General features: G+C 54.8%; 1 long non-coding RNA gene across 1 annotated transcript; it reads right to left on the bottom strand.

Moving 5' to 3' along the window:
• Positions 1-641: 641 nt before the first annotated feature.
• LOC144367560 (uncharacterized) lies at positions 642-2,573 on the bottom strand. Its single transcript, XR_013427068.1, has 2 exons — positions 2,477-2,573; positions 642-2,220 (listed from the first exon to the last, which is right to left on the bottom strand). It is a non-coding gene; the product is annotated as an uncharacterized LOC144367560 (long non-coding RNA).
• Between the last annotated feature and the right edge of the window lie 3,427 nt (positions 2,574-6,000).

Raw genomic sequence — 6,000 nt, 5'->3', positions numbered from 1 at the left:
GCGGTAGCAAGACAAGCCTGGGCAGGAAGACATAAGTCACTTGAACCCTAGAAGAGCTGGGCAGTCTAGCAGCATGGGTGCCTGACGCCACATTGCCCAGCAGAGGAGTGTGACTTAGTCACGGGCAAGGTTGGTCTCCCACAGCAGCCTCCTCAACGAGGCCAGCAAACGTTCATGTAAACATGGCAGGCGGTGGCAATGTGCTCCACTGCAGGTGGCCTCAGGCCTGTGACCTCCAGGACTCTGAGTTGTGTGCTGTAAGTAGATGTATTTACCGCACATCAATCGTACCACAGTAAAACTGAACACCCACTGCTAGCGCAGGAGCTGGGGTGCAGCTCAGTGGTAGAGCACTTGCTTAGTATGTGGGAGACCCAGGGTTCAATCCCTAGCACAGCAAAGAAAAAAAGAAAGAAAGGAAGGAAGGAAGGCAGGAAGGAAAAGAAAAGAAAAATGGTATAATATTCAGACACATGGAAAGAAGACAAATGGCTGCCAGTCTCCAGCCCTGGTGGATGGGTGGTGCGTGGTGACTTCCCCCACCCAGAACAGCTGGCCTCCTATGAACCCCTCATTCCCGAGCTGGCTGCCGGCTTGGCCCCCAGGCTACAGCTGGCCTTTCCACTCTTCAGGAAGCAAAATGACTTTGGGGTTGTTTATTCTGCACATTAAACAGATCACCTTCCTCCTCTGGTTGTGGAAACAAAGGCAGAGTCTGACCCTCTGCAGGTCCTCCAGCAGCTAGGACCTGGGTAAACTGTTACTCAGCTTTGCTGGTGAGGGCATCTCTGACGTGCTGGGGTCACCATGGAGGCTGGCAGGCAGCCAGCTCCCTGGCAGGACCCACATTCTCAGAGGCTTCTGCTCTGGCCTCCAAATATTATCTTCAAAACCAGGAAGGCAGCAAGATCCTGCTGGCCTGGGGTTGGGCCTCTGGGGGTCCCTGGCCCACAAGGAACCTTGGGGTTTTCTTTCTTTCCGAGGGAGCTCCCAGGGCACCCAGCCCCTCAGTGGCCATCCCTACCCTCAGGGTTGGCTCCTCGACCACCTGCTGCTCCCAGGCCCACTGAGCTGCACTGAGCACGACCCCCACCCACCCATCTTCTCAGGGCCCCCAGGGTGGCCATGCCGAGGGAGGTGAGAGGCTCCCACTGATGAGAAGCACAGGAGTGCCATTGGAGACAGGGCAGTGGTTCCAGCACCCCCTTATCCTTCCGCTAGCCCTGCAGTCCAGGTGAGGCTCTGAGAGTCTCTGGGCTCCCGTCTCAGCAGAGGGACACCAGGGCAGCTGGGACACCAAGTGGTGCAGCCCAGGCAAGGCCAAGTGGTGCCCCGGTGAGGGAGGCAGACAGAGGGGAGCAGCATGAACTCCCCACCAGACACCTCCCCCAGAACCTGTGGCCTGCTGGTGGCCCATGTGGCTGGAGCTGCTCTCTCCTCTCCCAGGAATGGGGGCAAGGCCCTCTCGAGCAGGGGGAGAGGGACAAGCCACATGCAGCAGGACCAGCAGCACAACCCCTGCTTCTCCTGGACCTCCCACTGGCCATGCTGCTGCCCCCTTGGTGGCCACCCTCCCAACAGGTATGTGCTGAATCCTGCACCTTAGTCCTGCAGAGCTGCCTTTGCCCCCAGGCCCACCTTTCATCGGGACCGTGGGTGTCTAGGGAGGCAGTACCTACTCAACGTATGCAGAGGGAGAAGCTGAGGAGCGGGGCCCAGGCTTCCTCCTCTGTGCCAGTCTCCCTAGCAGTGACAGCCCCACAGATCCCCACTACCATGCCCACCACACCCCTTTCCAGCATCCATGGGAGTCGACCAAGCAGGGAACCAGCTGCCCCACATTCCACAGTCAGCAACGTGTGCGTGTTCAGAAAGCCCAAGGAGGGGTTGCACACCAGGCCTATCTGCCACTGCCCCTGAACTAGCACCCCAGTCAGCAGCACTCTGGAGGTCAGGGCAAGCTGGCTGCCCTGGGACAGCCGCACCAGTGCCGGGGCTCTTGCCAAGGAGCAGCCACAGCAGGCCTGCTCATTAGCTCTTAATTGTGGCCCGTGCCAGGCCTCCCAGGGCTGTTGCCAGGATTCCACCTGTTGACAAGATGTAGTGTCCCAGAGGGAAGCCACTCTGTGTCGATGGTGCCACTAATGATGCCCTGCCCAACGGCGATTCCCCTTTGCAGACACTTGTCCACGTGTCCTGGGAGGCCGAGCTGCACAGATGCTGGGGGAGAACAGGTGCACATCAGGCAACAGGGGAAAGGGCCCATCCAATGCCACCAGCCCCCCAAGTCTTCCAGATTTTGGGAAGGCGGCTGCCTGGCCCCCTCATGACATACACTATGGAAGGGCCCTCCCATGGAGCCTTCCCACCCTTCTGTCCCAACCACCAGCACAGGGTCTGGGCCCAAGGTCTACGTGGAAGGCACAGCAGGGGACAAGTGTGGGGTGTCCCCATAACCACTAGGGACCTGACTCACCCAGAATATCCTCAGCATGAGTCGTGAGGAGATCCCCTCATTGGCCATCATGGGAGTTGGCTCTCTGTCACTTTAACAAAATCTCTGAGATAATCACCTAAAAAGAAAACAGGGACTGTTTTGGCTCACAGTCTTAAATAGTTCAGTCCACATGGCCCTATTGCTCGGGGCCTATGGTGTGTGGCACATTATGGTGGGAGGGCAGTGGATGGACGCCACAGCTTACATGGCTGCCAGGAAGCAGAGAGAAGAAGAAGAGGCCTCCTCCCACCAGGTCCCACCACCTCCCAGCACCATGGGTTGGGGACTGGGCCTGTGACACATGGCAGACCAACAAAGAAGTCCCCGGCTCGCAAGGCTCCTGGAGCAGCTGGCAGGGAGCTGAGTCCCACAGGCAGGAGCAGCTTCACTGACCCAGACCCTGGAGATGCCTGGTGTCTTGCACAGGTGGCCACCCAGGCGGACACTCACAGCCCCTTTCTCCCTCCTTGCCTGTCCCCTGGGTCCAATCCAGCACCTCAGGGCGCTTGTGTGGTGCCCCACAAGCTGGGCAGGGAGTTTCATGGGCTTGGCTGCCTCCTGACCTGCGCAAGATCTTCTCCTCTCCAAATTTTGGGGGATGGGGACTTCAACAGGGGGAGTTCCTATTGAATGCTGGAGAAGGCGGTGCTGAAATTGGACACTGGGAAACCTACTGTTTACTTTGGAAAATACAGCTCCCCTTCTGCCCTTCTTGTCTCCCCTGCCCTGGCCAGCCTTCCCTCGGGGTCTTCTAAGCTGTCACAGAGGGCTAGGGATAAGGCTCAGTGGTTAAGTGCCCCTGGGTTCAATCCCCAATACAAAAAAAAAAAAAAAAGAATAAGCTGTCACAGAGCCATCACCCTGAAAGACACCTGCCAGTCCTTGCCTCCACCCTGAGCCCCAGCTGGCCTAGAGCCCAGGGGTGTTGGCTCCAAAACCTCAGGCAGTATCCTCCAGTTCCTCAGGAGCTGGCTGCATGGTAGTGTCCAGGGTGTATCTGCTGGAACCTGAGGGTGTGGGTTAGAAAAAGGGCCCATGCAAACAGGGACCTGAATCCATCTCTGACAGCAGGTGTTCTGATGAGAGAGAGGGGAGACAGAGGAAAGGAGTCGTGCAGAGAGGCAGAGAAGGAGCCATGTGGCTACAGCCTGGGACGCCTGGAGTCACCAGAGTAGGGAGAGGCAGGAAAGACCCTCCCTGGAGGTTGCAGAAGACCCAGCTTGCCTGCACCTGGCTCTCAGAACTCTGGTCTTCACAACCATGAGAGGATGAATCTCTACTGTTCTGAACACCAGTATGTGGTCATTTATTATTGCAGCCTTTGGACACTTACCCTGGGGAAGCACACCAGCCCACAGGAGGGGCTGGGCAGTACTGGGAGCCCCAGCAGACACCGAGGGGCCCCACTGCTGGTGCTTCCTCCCACCCAACCAAGGCAGGTGTCCCCTTGCCACCTCCAGAGAGAGCACAGCCAGAGCACCAGGGCGAGCCCAGGAAGGGGTGCATGCCTGGGGTCCTCCTCTGCCCTGACATGTGTCAACCCTGGACTCCCCAGGGTCTGGCTTAGGGACTTGCACAAAGCTCATGGTGAACACTCATTAATGATGATGATGAAACAGTTTGCAAAACAGGAGTCCAGGGACTCAGAGGCCTGATGTGGCACCAGGGTGCAGGGAGGAGAGGCAACCTAAGACCTGCAAGGAGTCACAAACCCACCGAGCAGCAGCAGAACCCAGCCTGGGGGGGGGGGTCAGAAATACCTCGTCCTATTTTCTGAATCAGAAACTGGCTCTGAGCTGAGGATTTAGCCCAGCAGAAGAGCACCTGCCTAGCTTGTGTGAGGCCCTGGGTTTGACCCCTGTATTGCCAAACAAAAACAAATAAGAAACAACAAAAAAACTCAAACTGGCTATGTTGGCCACCCATATACTCCTTCAAGGGTGACAGGCTGGTGTCTTGAGACTGGACATCCTGGGAGTTACTTTGGAGTTGCCTCCAAATTGCATGCTTTCTTGAACAGCTTTATTGAAATATAAACTCACACACCATGCAATTAGCCTATTTAAAGTGCACAATTAAGCCGGATGTGGTGGCATACACCTGTGATCCCAGAGACTCAGGAGGCTAAGGTAGGAGGATTGCAAGTTCAAGACCAGTCTGGGGCTGGGGATGTGGCTCAAGCGGTAGCACGCTCGCCTGGCATGTGTGCGGCCCAGGTTCGATCCTCAGCACCACATACCAACAAAGATGTTGTGTCCGCCGAGAACTAAAAAATAAATATTAAAAACTCTCACTCTCTACTCTCTCTTAAAAAAAAAAAAAAAAAAGACCAGTCTGGGCAACTTAGCAAGATCCTGTCTCAAAACAAAATTTTTATGTAGGGCTGAGGATATAGGTCAGTTGGTAGAGTGCTTGCCTTGCATGCACAAGGCCATGGGTTCAATCCCCAGCACAACATATGCACAAAAAAAAAAAAAGAGTATAAAATGTTTATGTAAAGACTGGCATGTATGGGGCTGGGGCTGGGGCTGGGGCTCAGCGGTAGAGCGCTTGCCTAGCACATGCAAGGCCCTGGATTCGCTCCTGAGCACCACATAAAAATAAATAAATAAGGGCTTGGTTTGTGGCTCAGTGGTAGAATGCTCGCCTAGTATGCATGAGGCACTGGGTTCGATCCTCAGCACCAGATAAATGTAAAACAAAGATAATGTGTCCACTAAAACTAAAAAATAAATTTAAAAAATAAATAAAATAAAGGTATTGTGTCCAAATACAACTAAAAAATAAGTATTTTTTTTATAAAAAGACTGGCATATGGCTCAGAGAAGGCGAGGACTCACACAACCTGCACCTTTTGGGACTGATCCTCTGTGGCCACAAGTTCTCATGGTTTGCCCATGCTGACGCACATCAGAACTTCCATCCTTCTTATGGCTTCATGCCATTCCATTGTCTGGAAGATCCCATCATCTGCAGGTGGCACCCCGGTCACATCCACCTTTGTTCCATTTGTGTTTGCTCTTATAGACTTGGACTTGGGTCTGTGGGGATGGGGAGATAGACTGGACCCTCCTTGAATTTTAACACATCAAACTCTCTCCTAGCACTGGGAGAAACCCCAAGCAGACTACATAGCCCACACTCCTGCTAAGAGATCCTCAAATCTCAATGGCACCTGCCACGCACACTCCTGATCCATTCCAAGGCATTTCAGTGACACTTAGTTTGTGTTCTCCTTCTCAAAATTGGAGGACTTCTTCAGACTTGGGGCCCAGGGTACCCAGGGACAAGTGTGGCCTGGAAGCCCACCTGAAAGCCTCTTGCTGCTGAGGAGAAAGCCCCACTGGGCTGGGGGAACAGCTGTGGGGCTCAGGGAGGCCACCAGTCCTGGGCCTGAAAGTGGAGTCATAGACAGGCAATAGTTGCCAAGCAGAGCCCAGTGGGACAACTGTGGGACTCAGAATCCAGACCCCAGGAAGAAGGAAGAAATGTGAGATTACCAG

This window comes from Ictidomys tridecemlineatus, chromosome 10 (genome assembly GCF_052094955.1).
Source record: "Ictidomys tridecemlineatus isolate mIctTri1 chromosome 10, mIctTri1.hap1, whole genome shotgun sequence".
NCBI classification, from domain to species: domain Eukaryota; kingdom Metazoa; phylum Chordata; class Mammalia; order Rodentia; family Sciuridae; genus Ictidomys; species Ictidomys tridecemlineatus.
The sequence above is the reverse complement of the archived record's forward strand: the minus strand, read 5'-3'. Positions and strand labels throughout refer to the sequence as shown.